At 42.4% G+C, this 15,771-nt stretch overlaps 1 long non-coding RNA gene across 1 annotated transcript in view; it reads right to left on the minus strand.

Annotated features, from left to right (window-relative positions):
- LOC135104131 (uncharacterized) overlaps positions 1-15,771 on the minus strand; it is a 207,584-nt gene that overhangs the window by 31,358 nt on the left and 160,455 nt on the right. Inside the window, exon 4 of the long non-coding RNA XR_010270312.1 lies at positions 10,582-10,656. This is a non-coding gene — a long non-coding RNA (uncharacterized LOC135104131). The remainder of the gene's footprint in view (positions 1-10,581; positions 10,657-15,771) is intronic.

Here is a 15,771-nt window from a genome sequence, read left to right on the forward strand (position 1 = left end):
TTCTTTCCTTTTTAAACACATCTTCCCTACTTTCTTATCTTGTACCTTTTCATGTTTCTCTTCTTTCATTCCTCCTTCTTATCCACACTTCTTTTTTGGTGTCTTTATTTCTTTTCTGTATGTTATCCTCCTTCCTTCATTTTCTTTATTTTTGTCACACATCTCTACGCTTCCTTTCTATCTTTCATTCTTCTTGTCTTCCTCCATTCATCCTCCTTTTTCTTCCTTCTCCGTCTATTTCCCTGACCTCTGTGACCCTTGCTATCATCCCTCCCCAACTTCTCCTCCTTCTCTCTGGTCCCTATTCACCTCAAGCTTCTCTCTCCCAACATTCCCTGCCGCTCCTGTGCTCTCTCCAAGCCACTTAGTTGTCCACGCCCTGCTGCACAGTCCCTCCCTTCCTCTCCCTCTCCTACCTCTCACTCTCTCAGCTGCAATCCTCACCCTCAGCTAAGTTTCCCTCCTCCCTGCTCTTCCTCTCCCAGTTCCACGTTCTCTCTCACCTTTTGCACTCCCAGCCTCTCAGTTTCCCATTCCCACGGTGCTTAATTGCCTCTTTCACGCCGCACACACTCTCCCTCGCTGTCACCGCCCCGCCGCCGCGCTACATTCATGCACGCAGCGCCGCCACTCATCCCCTCATTCGCGTGGCTTTTAATTGCGTCGCCGCGTCACTGACTCGCCGCATGCTCACTCTCTGTATGTCACGTCAGCTTCTCATTCCGTGTACTGTGACGTTTATCTATAATGTGTTGTTTGAGTTGTTGTTTCTTAGTAATATCTGGATAGTTATATTATTGTTATTATCATTATTACTATTTTTTTCTTTTTTTTTGGGGGGGTATACTAAATGCACTTCGTTTTCTTTTTGTTATTGTTTATTTGTTAACCTTAACTCTAAGATCGGCGAAATCTTTACTTTTTCTTAACGTTACTCGTCAAGAATTTAACATTATTTATTTTATTTTATTTTATTTCATTTATTTATTTATTTATTTTTTTTTTTTTGCAGAAATTTTCACATCACTTACCTTTAAATTCAAAAGGTGATCCACACAACCAGTTAATTTCCACACCCCCCTCTTGTCGTTACTCGTCAACATTTTCACATACGGAGAGTTAAGCAAATACACACACACACACACACACACACACACACACACACACACACACACACACACATTTCCTTTTTTTACCTCACATTTTCATAAATATTAGCCTCAAACTGAAGACAAGGTTCAACACAACCCTGCCTTTTGTCTTGCTGTTCGTCAACTATTTCATATATACGTAGACAGATAGAGAGAGTACACACCTTCCTCCTCTTGGTCATGCATTCACAGGTACTATCCTCAAATTCAAAATATCCCCCACACAACCTTTCCTTTTTTTCTTATCGCTACTCCCCAACAGTTTCATTTATGGGTAGTTACGTAAACACAAAATATAATGTACTTTCCTACTTTTCCTCGATTTCCCATGCATATCCTCAAAACTGAAAACACGCCCCACACAATCCTTACGTTTCCTAGCCCAACACTGCCCTTCACAGCCTTCACAACCTCTCATTATTCAACAGTGCACTCTTTAACCCTCCCATTGCTCTCTGGTACATCTTTCTTTAACTACAACCCACTCTCAGACATCTTTATTTGTCCAACAGCCACTTACAATCATTAAACTGCCTACATATTGCAAAATCTATTCTTTTTTTAACCCGCTTACTTTCCTGTAGATGCTTATAAAAAGATTTCGTGCATTACCTCCAGTGTTGTGAACTATCTCATCCAGCAGTGAAAGGGTTAATTTACAACAATAATATTCACTTTTATTCACCTTTCCATTCCCGCCCAACTCCCCCCGCCCTCCTTTCCCCCAGGTCATCGGGTTCTCTCCCCCTCCTACTTTCTATTTCCTCTTCCCCTTCCTCCATCCCCCCCACCCAAACCCCAAGCCACGTGCAAAGTTTGGAGCGGAAGTCACCCAGCCGATAGCACTATGGCTGTGTGTGTGTGTGTGTGTGTGTGTGTGTGTGTGTGTGTGTGTGTGTGTGTGTGTGTGTGTGTGTGTGTGTGTTGCTTCGGGATTAACAATGACAAGGTTTGTTTTAAAAGTTTTCCTGCTTCTAATCTTGCTCGCTAGTTATCCATGCGAGGTATATGCTTGGGTAAATATAGACAGTCTCTCTCTCTCTCTCTCTCTCTCTCTCTCTCTCTCTCTCTCTCTCTCTCTCTCTCTCTCTCTCTCTCTCTCTCTCTCTCTCGTTTCTCATGATTTTCGCAAGCAATCTTTTTTTTTTTTAAGTAGAAATGTTTATATTTGTTAATCTTTTATCAACTGAACAAGACATTGTGAAACGGAAAGAAGTAGATGCTTTCACTATTGCTTCATCTCTCTCTCTCTCTCTCTCTCTCTCTCTCTCTCTCTCTCTCTCTCTCTCTCTCTCTCTCTCTCTCTCTCTCTCTCTCTCTCTCTCTCTCTCTCTCTCTCTACGCAGCTGCACCAATAAAACACGACACCACCAAAGCAACTCACTGCCTGAAAATCGTCACTTCCACTTCCAATCACCACCACCACCACCACCACCACCACTTCTATACAATTCGCCTCCATCTCACTCAATCGAACTACAACTAATATATAAAATCCACGGTTAGAAAAATACCATCCTTTCCCCACCCCCTTAAAAAAACAAATGAACAAACAAACATAATAGCAGGATCATGAATAATTGGCCAAATGTAATCAGTCGGTCAGCCAGAAAAGCGACAAATGCGGAAATGAGAGGGAGAAAGAAAAAGAAAATATATATATATATATATATATATATATATATATATATATATATATATATATATATATATATATATATATATATATATATATATATATATATGAATGCTTATCAAAGATTTTAGTCCTCGTGTGTGTGTGTGTGTGTGTGTGTGTGTGTGTGTGTGTGTGTGTGTGTGTGTGTGTGTGTGTGTGTGTGTGTGTGTGTGTGTGTGTGTGTGTGTGTGTGCGTGTGTAGGAAGGTGGAATGTTCCGCTGTTTTTTTCCTCGTATTTTTTTAATTTTATTTTTTTTTTAGTTATATGTTCTTAGTTATAAATTTTGTAATACGTAAGTTTTTTATTTTTTTCGTCGCGTATTTCTTTTCTCTCAGTTGTTCTTATATATATATATATATATATATATATATATATATATATATATATATATATATATATATATATATATATATATATATATATATTTTTTTTTTTTTTTTTTTTCCTTCTTTTTCGGTATATATTTTTAATTCTAGAGTTTGTTATATGTAGGTTAATATTTTTTTTTCTTTCTTTGGGTGTGGGCTAGATTGTCTCATTAAATGGATTTTCTTTATTTTTCTTTTTCCTTTTTATTTTAGGTGTGAATTTATAGTTTGCCCTTTACCGTCTTCCCATTTTTCTTCCTTTGTGTTATCGCCACTTTTATTACGTAACTTTACTCCTTCTCCTCCTCCTAATATTTATCTCCTTTCTAACTTATATATATATATATATATATATATATATATATATATATATATATATATATATATATATATATATATATATATATATATATATATATACACACACACACACACACACACACACACACACACACACACACACACACACACACACACACACACACACACACACACACACACACACACACACACACACACACACACACACACACACACACACACACACACACACACACACACACACACACACACACACACACACACACATCCTTCTTGTCCTCCTTTTCCCCTCCTCCTCCTCCTTCGTCACCGTCACCGTTACTGTCGCCACCACAACCACCACCATAACCACCACCACGGCCACCGCCACCGCCACCATCATCATCATCATCATCATTCTCTGTTTCTCATCTTCTTCCTCTTCCTACATATTTTTCGGCTCTCATTAAAACACACACAAATCCGCAAGTACTGAAACTTCCTTTTATATGAGAATTTAATCCCTCCTACCATCACTGCACAGACAGACACACACACACACACACACACACACACACACACACACACACACACACACACACACACACACACACACACACCATGGTGCGAGCCATCAATCGATAGTATTTCCCTCCTAGATTAGTCTTACCGTTAGGATTAATGTTAAGTTTTTCCCCATCCCCTATGTACATTTTCAGTTTGTCAACTGCCTAAATAATAAACCGTTTATTATTATTATTATTACACACACGACTACACCTCACTTCTGCTCTATTTCGTAATGTGGCAAAAAAAAAAAAAGCGCACATAAATATCTTGTGTTTATTTATCATCTTGCTATCATTTTTTTTAACACAATTTCTCTTCTGCATGATTTATCAGCTCAAGGGAAGTGCTGCCATCTAGTGCTCGTCTATTTAGTCTTTTTTGTGTTTAAAAGTGGGTGGGGCTTGGTGTGTGTGTGTGTGTGTGTGTGTGTGTGTGTGTGTGTGTGTGTGTGTGTGTGTGTGTGTGTGTGTGTGTGTGTGTGTGTGTGTGTGTGTGTGTGTGTGTGCCTGGTCGGTCTCATTGACAGGTCTATTATGAACTGCAATCCCCCTTACACCCCTTCTCTCTCTCTCTCTCTCTCTCTCTCTCTCTCTCTCTCTCTCTCTCTCTCTCTCTCTCTCTCTCTCTCTCTCTCTCTCTCTCTCTCTCTCTCACACACACACACACACACACACACACACACACGCACACACATTATGCAACATTATGTAATACAGCTTTCCTTCCCATCCTCATGTTATCCATCCTTCTTAACATTCACTAAATCATGGCTTTCATTTACATACACAGCACAGACTCACTCACATCCCTCCTCCTCCTCCTCCTTATCGATGACTGGAGGAGAACACAGACTGACACACAGACTGACACACAGACTGACAACATGATCCGCAGACTGACACAAAGAAGACAACACGACAAACAGACTGACACACAGGCTGACACAAGCAAGACAACATGACACACAGATTACCACACAAGCAAGGCAGCACAAGACAAAAAACTGGCGTACATACTGACACACAAAGGAAGACAGCACGACACACAGACTGACATAAAGAAAACAACACGACGAAAAAAACTGACACAAGCAGGATAACACAGCATGTAGACTGACACAGGGACTGACACACAGCATGCAGACTGAAATGAAGAGGAACAGAGTCCATCTTACTTATCAACGCACCGAGAAAAAGTAAAGTAAAAAAAAAAAGAAATAAAATAATAATAATCATAAATAAATAAATAAATAAATAAATAAATAAATAAAACACATTACATTATTTGGGCGAGTTAGTCACGTAGCGAAAGGTAGGATGAGGCAGTGGTACAGTTTGAAGTACTTGGAGTAAAAGCACTGCACTCATTTCCTCTGCATTAACTGTCCACCCTTAGTTTTTAACCCCTTCAATGCAACGCGATCTTTCCTATTTGCAACTTGCTAAACATTTCCTTCATACTACAGTCTCTTAAACACTATACATTAGAAAAAATAAAACCAGCCTCATTCTTTCCCCCTTTACTTATCCATACAAACTTACTACAGCGTTTTGAATGTAAGCAAAAAGCGAGTACATAAATAAAAGTATCAATCAGTTCATCCAATCAGAATCTACTACTAAGTGATGGGGTTTGTAAGGAGATCGTTAGCAGGTCAATGAATTTAAGACTGAGGGGAGACTTTAAATATATTGTAAGAGCAGAAGGTTACCTACCGTACTTGACTTCTGACCATCATTATCCTTTACTTTCTATATCTTTTATCTATTATGCGAATTTCTACAAACATCTCTCTCTCTCTCTCTCTCTCTCTCTCTCTCTCTCTCTCTCTCTCTCTCTCTCTCTCTCGCACACACACACACACACACACACACACACACACACACACACACACACACCTCACTGCCTCGCATACCTGAACGCTTCTGAACTTTCATCAAGACAGTTTTCAAAGTTCACAAGCATCGTTAGTCAGGTTCTCACAATGGTTATTTACTATTAATGGCAGACAGTCATTTTTAAACCATCACGAAATATTATACACTCCTGGCAACCATAATAACTTGCAATACAACCTGTTAAGGGTAGTCGAGTTAAGACCGTTGATATTATTAAAAAAAAAAAAAAAGAAGATGTTTGCCATATAAACCTTCAAGTTACGTATCTGTACTACACTGTAGAAAAAAGAAAAAAATGACATAAAAAAATTCCACCAAAGTAATTAAGATATGCAGACGCACCTTTGTGAAGTCTGGATCTAAACTACGCGTCAAAATTGCCAAGAAAACAGGCCTGTACCTTACAAACCTTCCCGCTTACAAATACTATAGATAATACGGGAAAAAAGGACCGAAGCCATGAGGACCAGTAAGGAACTACGACACGGAGAGGCACCGTTGTAAAGTCTGAACACATGTAACACTTCGCAACGTCAAGAAAAGAGACCTGTACTCTATGAATCTTCTTGCTATACTGTACTCATCCTATAGGAAAGAAAATGAGACCCAATCATTACATAAGCTACTAAAAGGAGATAAAGAAGAAAAACAAGTAGTTACCCTAGAAAAAAGAAAAAGTGTTTGAACCTCCCTGAACGAACAAAGCACATTCAAACACATCACATCACATCAGGACCCAGACGCAGAAACATTCCTTCCTACCCTTTCACCTCACCGGGCGCGAAACACCTTCACGCTGCCATCTGACCAATCAGCGTGAGTAGGACTAGAAGCAGGAGCCTTCCGACATTTACCAACACCCGAGGAATCAAAGAAACTCGCTCAGAAAATGCTTCGTCTCTTACAGCAGTCCCCTCCTGTTAGCGAGTGTGAGTTTAAGCCACATTTGCCTCCCGAGGGACGTGAAATGTGAGTGGTGGGGCGTGAGGCGAGGAGGAACTGCTGCAGAGATGAATGGGTGTTTGTGACATAACTCAGTGGAGGAGGTGGTGATGGTGACAGGCTGTGTAAGGTTTGGTTAGTGAGGCGAGGAAAGGCGTGAAGGGGAACATTACTGCTGGTTTTGTGTTGAGAGAGAGAGAGAGAGAGAGAGAGAGAGAGAGAGAGAGAGAGAGAGAGAGAGAGAGAGAGAGAGAGAGAGAGAGAGAGAGAGAGAGAGAGAGAGAGAGAGAGAGAGAGAGAGAGTTGTTACAAAATATAAAATCATATCATACATTATCATCATTGTTATCATAGGAAGTAATAGTAGTTGCAGCAGTAGGTGGATTGTCAAATGAATGTAGTAGTAGTAGTAGTAGTAGTAGTAGTAGAAATATCAGTATTAGCGTAAACATCAAAGTGAACACTGTACTATCATCACCATACATACTATCATCACTGTACTATCATCACTACAATTCAGAGCATCCGAGCTTAACATTACAAAACGAGCGATGGACCACGATACAACACGACCACCAATCACAACCCACTGCTCACTCACACACGCGTGATAAACAAGCAACAAGTTTATAGCACTCCCTGTTTTTATTTACAACTCCTCTCCCTCCCCTCTCTCTCTCTCTCTGGCAAACACTCTAACACCAATAACTTTTTTCTATCAGTGATGAGTTGCTGAGGCACACGCAACTCAATCCTGTTCTCACTTACCCCTGCCTCCGTCTACCTTCACACTTGCTAACCTTCTCACTGCAAGCTGAACGAACAGGACTGGCACAAGTTTAGAGTACCATTACGAAACACACCGCTGGGAGCAAGAACAGTGATAGAGTACCCCAAATATTTCAGTATCTTTAGCTCCATTTAAGCTCAGTAGATTCGCCTAAGGATAAACGATGGAAGTTTGAAGCGTTATAGGACCATACTCTCAAACACTTCTGCGCTGCAACGCCACAACATTCAAATGCCTATTAGTTAAAGCCACAAGGGATTTTTTAAAGGTGTTTTTATAGTTGTAGTGACAGACAAACAACATTTCCACGTTATCAACAGCAGAAATATTCTCGAGAACCCGGTTAATCATCTCTGTGGCCTTTGAAAATAGTCGTGGTGAGAGAGCAAAGCGTGTCAGTATACAAGTTATGGTGTCACACTTATTGTCTTCAGTACAGTCAGAGTTGCGAGAGTATGCAGTCAGTTACAGTGAAAGAAAAGGCTTGGGCATTCAGGCGCCTCTACTTTGTCTCCCAGGAAGGTTTTCTGGGGTTGCTTTCGTCATCTGTTTCTTGTCTACTTTTCTTTTTTTTTTTTAAGTTTGTTTCGTTAAGTTGGGATTGTTACTTGTAGAGGAGGGAGGGAGGGAGGGAGGGAGAGAGGGAGAGAGAATGCATAATAAGGAAGGCAAAGAAAAGAGTTATGAGCAAAACACACACACAATCTCTCTCTCTCTCTCTCTCTCTCTCTCTCTCTCTCTCTCTCTCTCTCTCTCTCTCTCTCTCCACAAAATGACGAAATGAGATAAATGCTTTCTTAAAATACAGTTCACGTACGAGAAAGCGCGCGTACACACACACACACACACACACACACACACACACACACACACACACACACACACACACACACACACACACACACACACACACACACACACACACGAACGCAATTGCCTCACCCCACAACACCTGCGAGAAAAAATCTAAAGATGGCTAATTTGGGCGGAAAAAGTCTCTCTCTCTCTCTCTCTCTCTCTCTCTCTCTCTCTCTCTCTCTCTCTCTCTCTCTCTCTCTCTCTCTCTCTCTCTCTCTCTCTCTCTCTCTCTCTCGTAGATAAACATAATTATTTTCCATAATTAACGAAGAGCGCTTATCTTAATCTCAGTGGATTTTCCCTTTCCTTTCATCTCTCTCTCTCTCTCTCTCTCTCTCTCTCTCTCTCTCTCTCTCTCTCTCTCTCTCTCTCTCTCTCTCTCTCTCTCTCTCTCTCTCTGTGTGTGTGTGTGTGTGTGTGTGTGTGTGTGTGTGTGTGTGTGTGTGTGTGTGTGTGTGTGTAATTCTTGACTTAGCAAATTCCCTTCCTTATTTGGTCTACTTCTCCTCTCTCTCTCCGCTTCAAACCTTTTCTTGCTTCGACTCAATGTTAAGAGAAAGATTTGGCCTTCCGGGAAGACCTAACAGAAAAAAGAGGAGGAGGAGGAGGAGGAGGAGGAGGAGGAGGAGGAGGAGGAGGAGGAGGAGGAGGAGGAGGAGGAGGAGGAGGAGGAGGAGCTGATAAGAAACGAGGAGTGAGAAGGAACAGGAGAAGGGTAGAGGAAGAAGCAAGTGATGTAAGAGTGCAGCGTATGAGCATCAAAGTTATGGTGGTGAGGGAAAGGAAGGGTGCAATGAGAGAAGGGAGAGGGGGATAGTACGCACATATGAGGGAGTATCTGTTCTCTGGGAGGGGGAAGATGATGAGGTGATGATAAGTAGTTAGAGGAGTGAGGGTGGGAGTGGTGGGATAGAGGGAGGTGTGATAAGCAGGGATGAAGAGCTGTGTTGAAGGGATGTAGGACTGTGGGACTGTGGTACTGTGTTGGGGAGGAGTGAGTGGTTAAGAGGGAGGCTGTGTTGAGGGATGTGATAGGAAGGCAAAGGCGGTGACAAGGAGAGGTGCGAGGTTAAGGGTGTGCTGCGTGTCTGTGTGCGTGACTCCAAGACGAGAAAGTCACTCCCGTGCAGTCCATTGGAGAAAGCCAACTCAATGGAAACTGATTCCGATGCAGCCAGTGGAGGCGTGAATGGCGGAATGCCAGACTGACTCCAGAGCAGATGTAGCCAGTCTCCGCGTGGCGCCTCACCACAATGAATAAATTTTTCCTCATAAAACGTGTTCATCATGAATGAAAGTAACATCTCTTCAAAGTGTGGATACTTAAATACAATATCTTTTACTTATCAATTTCATTTTTAAGATAAAAATTAGATTCTTAATCCTTGATGTGGGACGTGGTCAGTCTCGACACGAGGGGAGACGTTGCTCGTGTCGCGGGTTTCTTCAGCAAGGCATCGCTCCCAAGCTGACTAAAACGCGGGCTGGCTGATGCATCACAGCAATGTGGGTGAGGGTGTGGGGTGCACTGTGCCTCCAGACTCCTCAATGTACATCTAGTGCATAATTTCGTCTTCTCGTCGCAGCCATGTCGGCTTCTCCTTGTTAATATAGGTAAGATGGAGCACCTCGTCTGTTTGCGGCGCTGACAGCCGTGACGCGCAAAGCCATCCAGGGCACCGCGCTGAGCCGCAGCACCACACAGAATGTGCAGCTGTGACGCGTGCTGCTGCAGGAGGTTGTGTGCGGCAAGTGACACGGTGGTGAGCAGGGCCCACCTCCACCTGCCTCCAGGCGCTGTCCTGCCAGGCACCACCCTGCTGGGCCAGGCGTCCCTCGAGGCCCAGCCCGCGTCACCAAGGAAAACATTCGTGAATTTTTAGATGAACATCGACCCAACATGATGCGTGCTTCAGTCACCATTACATATTTACTCTCTCTCTCTCTCTCTCTCTCTCTCTCTCTCTCTCTCTCTCTCTCTCTCTCTCTCTCTCATACATCAAACACAGTAAAAAGTACTTAACCTGTGTGGTGTGTGCGGGCCGTGCTGGGACGCGTCACCCTTGGGGCTGCCTCCCTCACGCCAGGGTCACACCGCCCTGTGGAAGGTAAAATACACTGGATGTGTATTGACCGTCCCTAATTAACCTGACTTTTGCAGGGCTGGGCTAAATGCATGTAGTTTGGTCACGACAACAATAGGCTATGAATTACCCTCCACAATACGACAGTGAACCAAGACACCACAGAGCGCGGCCTCCCCTGCAGCAGTGGAGTGAAGGCCTCGCCGTGACTGCCATGTCCTAATCAGAGTTCAAACAAAGGCACGGCGGGGCAATATTTGTTTAACATTTAGGACGAAGGTTAATACTCTCATAATCTGGAAGCACAGCCATTATTCAACTCAAGGACGTTGAATATTAAGAAACCTTCAAGGGCCTTAAGTCTTGACCTGCAGGCGCGCCCTTCAAATATAACACAATAGAAAAAAATTACAACATAGACACAACGAAAAAAATGTTAAATAGTTACCTTGACCCTTACAGAGAGGATGACTGCCTCTTGCTACGAACCACCAAAAAAAAAAAAAACAGAAAGCAAATGATAAAAAAAAAAGGAGACTCTTGTACGCTTTAAAAGTCTAATAAAAAGTAACGATGAAAACTAATAGTGCTTTATTACAAAACATCCAAATTGACTCTCTCTCTCTCTCTCTCTCTCTCTCTCTCTCTCTCTCTCTCTCTCTCTCTCTCTCTGCTTCCCTCCTTACCCCCTCCCTTCCCTTCCCTCTTTTCCCTTCTCTGCTTCTGTCCTTCCTCCCCTCCCCTCTCCTCCCCTCCCTTCCCTCCATCCCTATACCCCTCCTTCCTCCCTCACTTTACCTCTTCCTCCCACTCTGCCTCACTTTCCATCAATTATTTCTTCTCCTCTTACGTACATAGATGCATACTCTCACAATTTACATATTTACCTATTCATTTATCATTCTGGCACAGCGGCGCGGCAGGAACGTGAGGGGAGGAGGGTCAGAAGACAAGACAAAGGGTGCCAGGGAAAGGAAGGAGTGGGAAGGGGAAAGGGGGAGGGAAACAAGGGAGGCTTAGGGGAAAAAAATTAAAAGGAACAAGTGATGGTGCATTTCAGTAAGATAGTTAATCACTCCCCATTTTCCTGTCTGGGTTTCAAAAGAGTGTAATTAAGCAAAGTCCGGAAAATGGCTCTCTCTCTCTCTCTCTCTCTCTCTCTCTCTCTCTCTCTCTCTCTCTCTCTCTCTCTCTCTCTCTCTCTCTCTCTCTTGTTGGAAGAGAAAGGAACATCAGAGAGAGAGAGAGAGAGAGAGAGAGAGAGAGAGAGAGAGAGAGAGAGAGAGAGAGAGAGAGAGAGAGAGAGAGAGAGAGAGACCAACCAACTATTAGCGATTTCATGAAGGCTTGCCATAAAAAAACTCCCTCTTCCATAATAGTTCCCCGTTAAAAATATCACATTTTCTGTTTGCACCCTCGCATTACGCAGATAAAGGTAAACAATGAGAGGAGGGACTAGTTTACAGAAAATGGGGAATAGAGTGCTTAAAAATTACAGGTCCGGGTCTTACAACACTACAGGCCGCGCAGGATGGAGTGCAGGTTTTGGGAGAGGAGAGAGGGAGAGGGGAGGGAGAGGGTAAGGGTAAGGGAGGGGTGAAGAAAGATGCTGGGAAGGAGGAAGGGAGAGAGAGGGGGAGAGAGAGGGAGGTGAGCAATCGACCTTGAGTGTGCGCGTGTATAAGAGAGAGAGAGAGAGAGAGAGAGAGAGAGAGAGAGAGAGAGAGAGAGAGAGAGAGAGAGAGAGAGAGAGAGAGAGAGAGAGAGAGAGAGAGAGAGAGAGAGAGAGAGATTCCTTGTTTCATTACTAATTGCAAGAACATATAAATTGTGATGACAGTAGTAGTAGAAGTAGTAGTAGTAGTAGTAGTAGTAGTAGTAGTAGTAGTAATAGTAGCAGTAGTAGTAGTACAACAAAACAAGTACAACAGAACAAGTACGTATACATAAACCAGCCACAGTCATATTCAACGACAGATAAAAAAAAAACAAAAAAAAAAACAGACAGGTTAGGTTAGGTTTTGTTAGGAGTGGCTGGGCATGTGGGCTGCGTGGCGGCTGGCAAGGTGGTGCCGGCGCCTCCCAGCATGTCACCGCCACGTGTACTGCCCCCCTCTCCCCCCCGCCCCACCTCGCCCTCTACTGTATTGTCCAAGGAATGCCACCAAATGTCATTCGGGGAACAGACAGGCAAGAAAACTAGTCACTGCGTAGGGTGTGTTTTATATCTGTCTGTCTGTCTGTCTGTCTGTCTATGGCTGGGTGGTTGGTTGGTCTCTCTCTCTCTCTCTCTCTCTCTCTCTCTCTCTCTCTCTCTCTCTCTCTCTCTCTCTCTCTCTCATCCCTTATGTCATTAACTCCGCTTCTCACATTTACATATAATTTTTCAAGCGCAAAACTCGCGAATTCCCGGCAGACAGTTTCACAAGAGAGGGAGAGAGAAAGAGAGAGAGAGAGACAGAAAAAAAAGAGAAAAGAAAAGGAAAAAAAAGACAAGTATTATTTTCCGACACCGGAGACTCGCACTAACAGGTCAGTAAAAATTGGAAAAGAAAAAGGAGTATAGATTTTCGATTTTCCCATCCTTCCCCTTGGGCGTATGGGGAGCGAGCAGGATGGGAATGAATAGGGAGGAGGAAGAGCTGATGGGAGGGAGGGGGAGGAGGAGGAGGAGGAGGAGGAAAAAGATGAGGTTAAAAGTGTATCTAGTGAATATTGTCAGTAATGCGTGTAAAATAAATGAATGAAGAAATACACAAAGAAGAATAAATAAATATATACATAAACAAATAAAGAAAGAATAAATTAATCAAGTAAAAAAAACACAAACAAATAGATAAACAGATACAAAGATCAAAAAGAAAAACAAAACAAAACAAAACAAAACAAAACAACCATAAAAATAATTAAGAGGCTTTGAAATAAAAAAAAATAGTAACTAGCGTTGTATTTCCTTATATCACATCTTATGCACGTGTCACTTTCACTCAATAACGCTTCATTTTTTAATATCACTTCTTTACACATCACAGGTCACTAACTACCCTAACTAATGTCATTCACTCCCACTTTGCTGATTACTCATTATCATCACATCACGTGCTACTGTATGCTAAATGACCACTAGAACAATTCCCTTCTCTTACGGTGGGCGGCGTGGGCGGGCAGGATGATTGGAGGGCGCGTGTGGGTGCGAAGACTACTAGTGGGTAGGAATACACGGGCTGAAGGACAAGTGGGCGTTTGTGGGAGGCTGTGGGCGTGAAGAAATATGAGTGTGAGTGTGGGGGTGCGGAAAGACGAGTGGGTGGTTGTGGGCGGGCGGAATTAGTGGATAGGAGTGTGTAGGAGGACTAATCGGTTTGTGTGGGCGTGCAGAGGGATGAGTGGGCGGGGGTGGGCGTGGCGGGGGAGTGTAAATTTGGCTTGAAAAGTGAGAGTGAGCCGGCAATTTTCAGATATGGAGAACCGATGTAAGGATAGTAATGAGGTCTATTATCTCTCTCTCTCTCTCTCTCTCTCTCTCTCTCTCTCTCTCTCTCTCTCTCTCTCTCTCTCTCTCTCTCTCTCTCTCTCTCTCTCTCACTTGCCTTTCCAGTCACACCTTTAATTAAGATCCTCACGTATTGTACAGTATTGTTTAGTTACCTGCTGTTCACTTTGCTATTCAAATTTCAAATACACAATATTCATTTTTTTTTTTTTAACTGTCGTCTCGTTGTCTACTTTTCTCATTATTAACGTTATCATTAACATATGCACTTTTTGAACCCGTTACTCATTTGCTTTAACTAAAATTTCATCTACACACATTTATCTATTATTATTATTTTTTTTCAGCTCTCTCGCCTCCCTGTTTTACTTATCTCATTCGTATTTTTTTTTTTTTTTTGCCTAATCTTCTCGTGTTTCCTCTCCTTACGCAAGACTCACGGCCTCAGTATCCTCTCTCCACTCATTGTCTACTTTTCTCTCTTTTATCTCATCTCCCTTCCTACCAAAGCATTCGTTTAGTCTCCCCACTTGTCTCTTTCTTTTTTTTTACTAACTTTATCTTATCTCTCTGTATTTTTATTCTTCTATGTATTTTTTTCTTAAATTTCTTCATCCCATACAACAATCACGTGCTTAATATTTGGTGTCTGTTCTTACTTTTCTTTCTTTTTTAATTATTCTTACTCTTTTCTGGATATTTTTTTCTTTATTCTTCTCACATTTCTTCGTCTCTCACAGGGATTCGACATTTGTTCTCTCAGTGTCTGTTCACTAGAATTATTTCTCTCTTTATTCGTATTACTCTAATCGTCTTGTAGATCTTTCTTCTTCTTATTTTTCTTTTATTTCTCTATCTCCTCATCTTCATCACCCTCTACTTCACTATCATTACTTCTCTCTTTTATTCTTACTATTCTTACTTTTTTTTTATCTCTTCATCCTTCTCATTTCTACATTTATTCGTCTACAACACTTCAACCTTCATCTCCTATTCTCCACCAGTACTTCTCTCCCTCTCTCTTCTTACATTTCCTCATTCATCTACAACATTTCAACCTTCACTACCACATCACCACCCCATCATCACCCACCTCCTCTTCCCCGTCACAGCCTCATCATCACCTTTCAATGCACAACGGATGAACCTGCGCACACCTTCCTGTTCCCCCCATCCCCTCTCCCCTCCGCACAACCCTTTCTGCCGTACCTGAATCATAATCAGCACCAGGCGGCCTCCACGCACCTCTCCCACTCCCATTTCTGTTCTTCATCTCCTGAGTTTATCCCCGCAAAACGCTCTTATCGTTTCTTTCGTGTAGCGTTATCTTGCCGCTTGCCACGTCGTTGGATGAAGGAGTGGAGAGTGGGGGATGATTATGGGAGTGGAGGAGGTATGGAGGAGGAGGAGGAGGTAATATGGTAAGTGCCAAGGTCAGAGTAAGGATAGATAATGACGTGGTTGCTACCTGATGTGCTTGTTTAGTTTGTTTTCTTACGTAATTGTACTTTGATTGAGGATGTTTATGGTGATGGTGGTGGTGGTGGTGGTAAACATAGTAGTATATATAGTAAAACATAACAATTTTAACTTTCTTTTCTCTATATTCGTCATCATGTTTCTCTGTTATCATAACC

The sequence above is a fragment of the Scylla paramamosain genome, chromosome 10 (genome assembly GCF_035594125.1).
Source record: "Scylla paramamosain isolate STU-SP2022 chromosome 10, ASM3559412v1, whole genome shotgun sequence".
Lineage (NCBI taxonomy): Eukaryota > Metazoa > Arthropoda > Malacostraca > Decapoda > Portunidae > Scylla > Scylla paramamosain.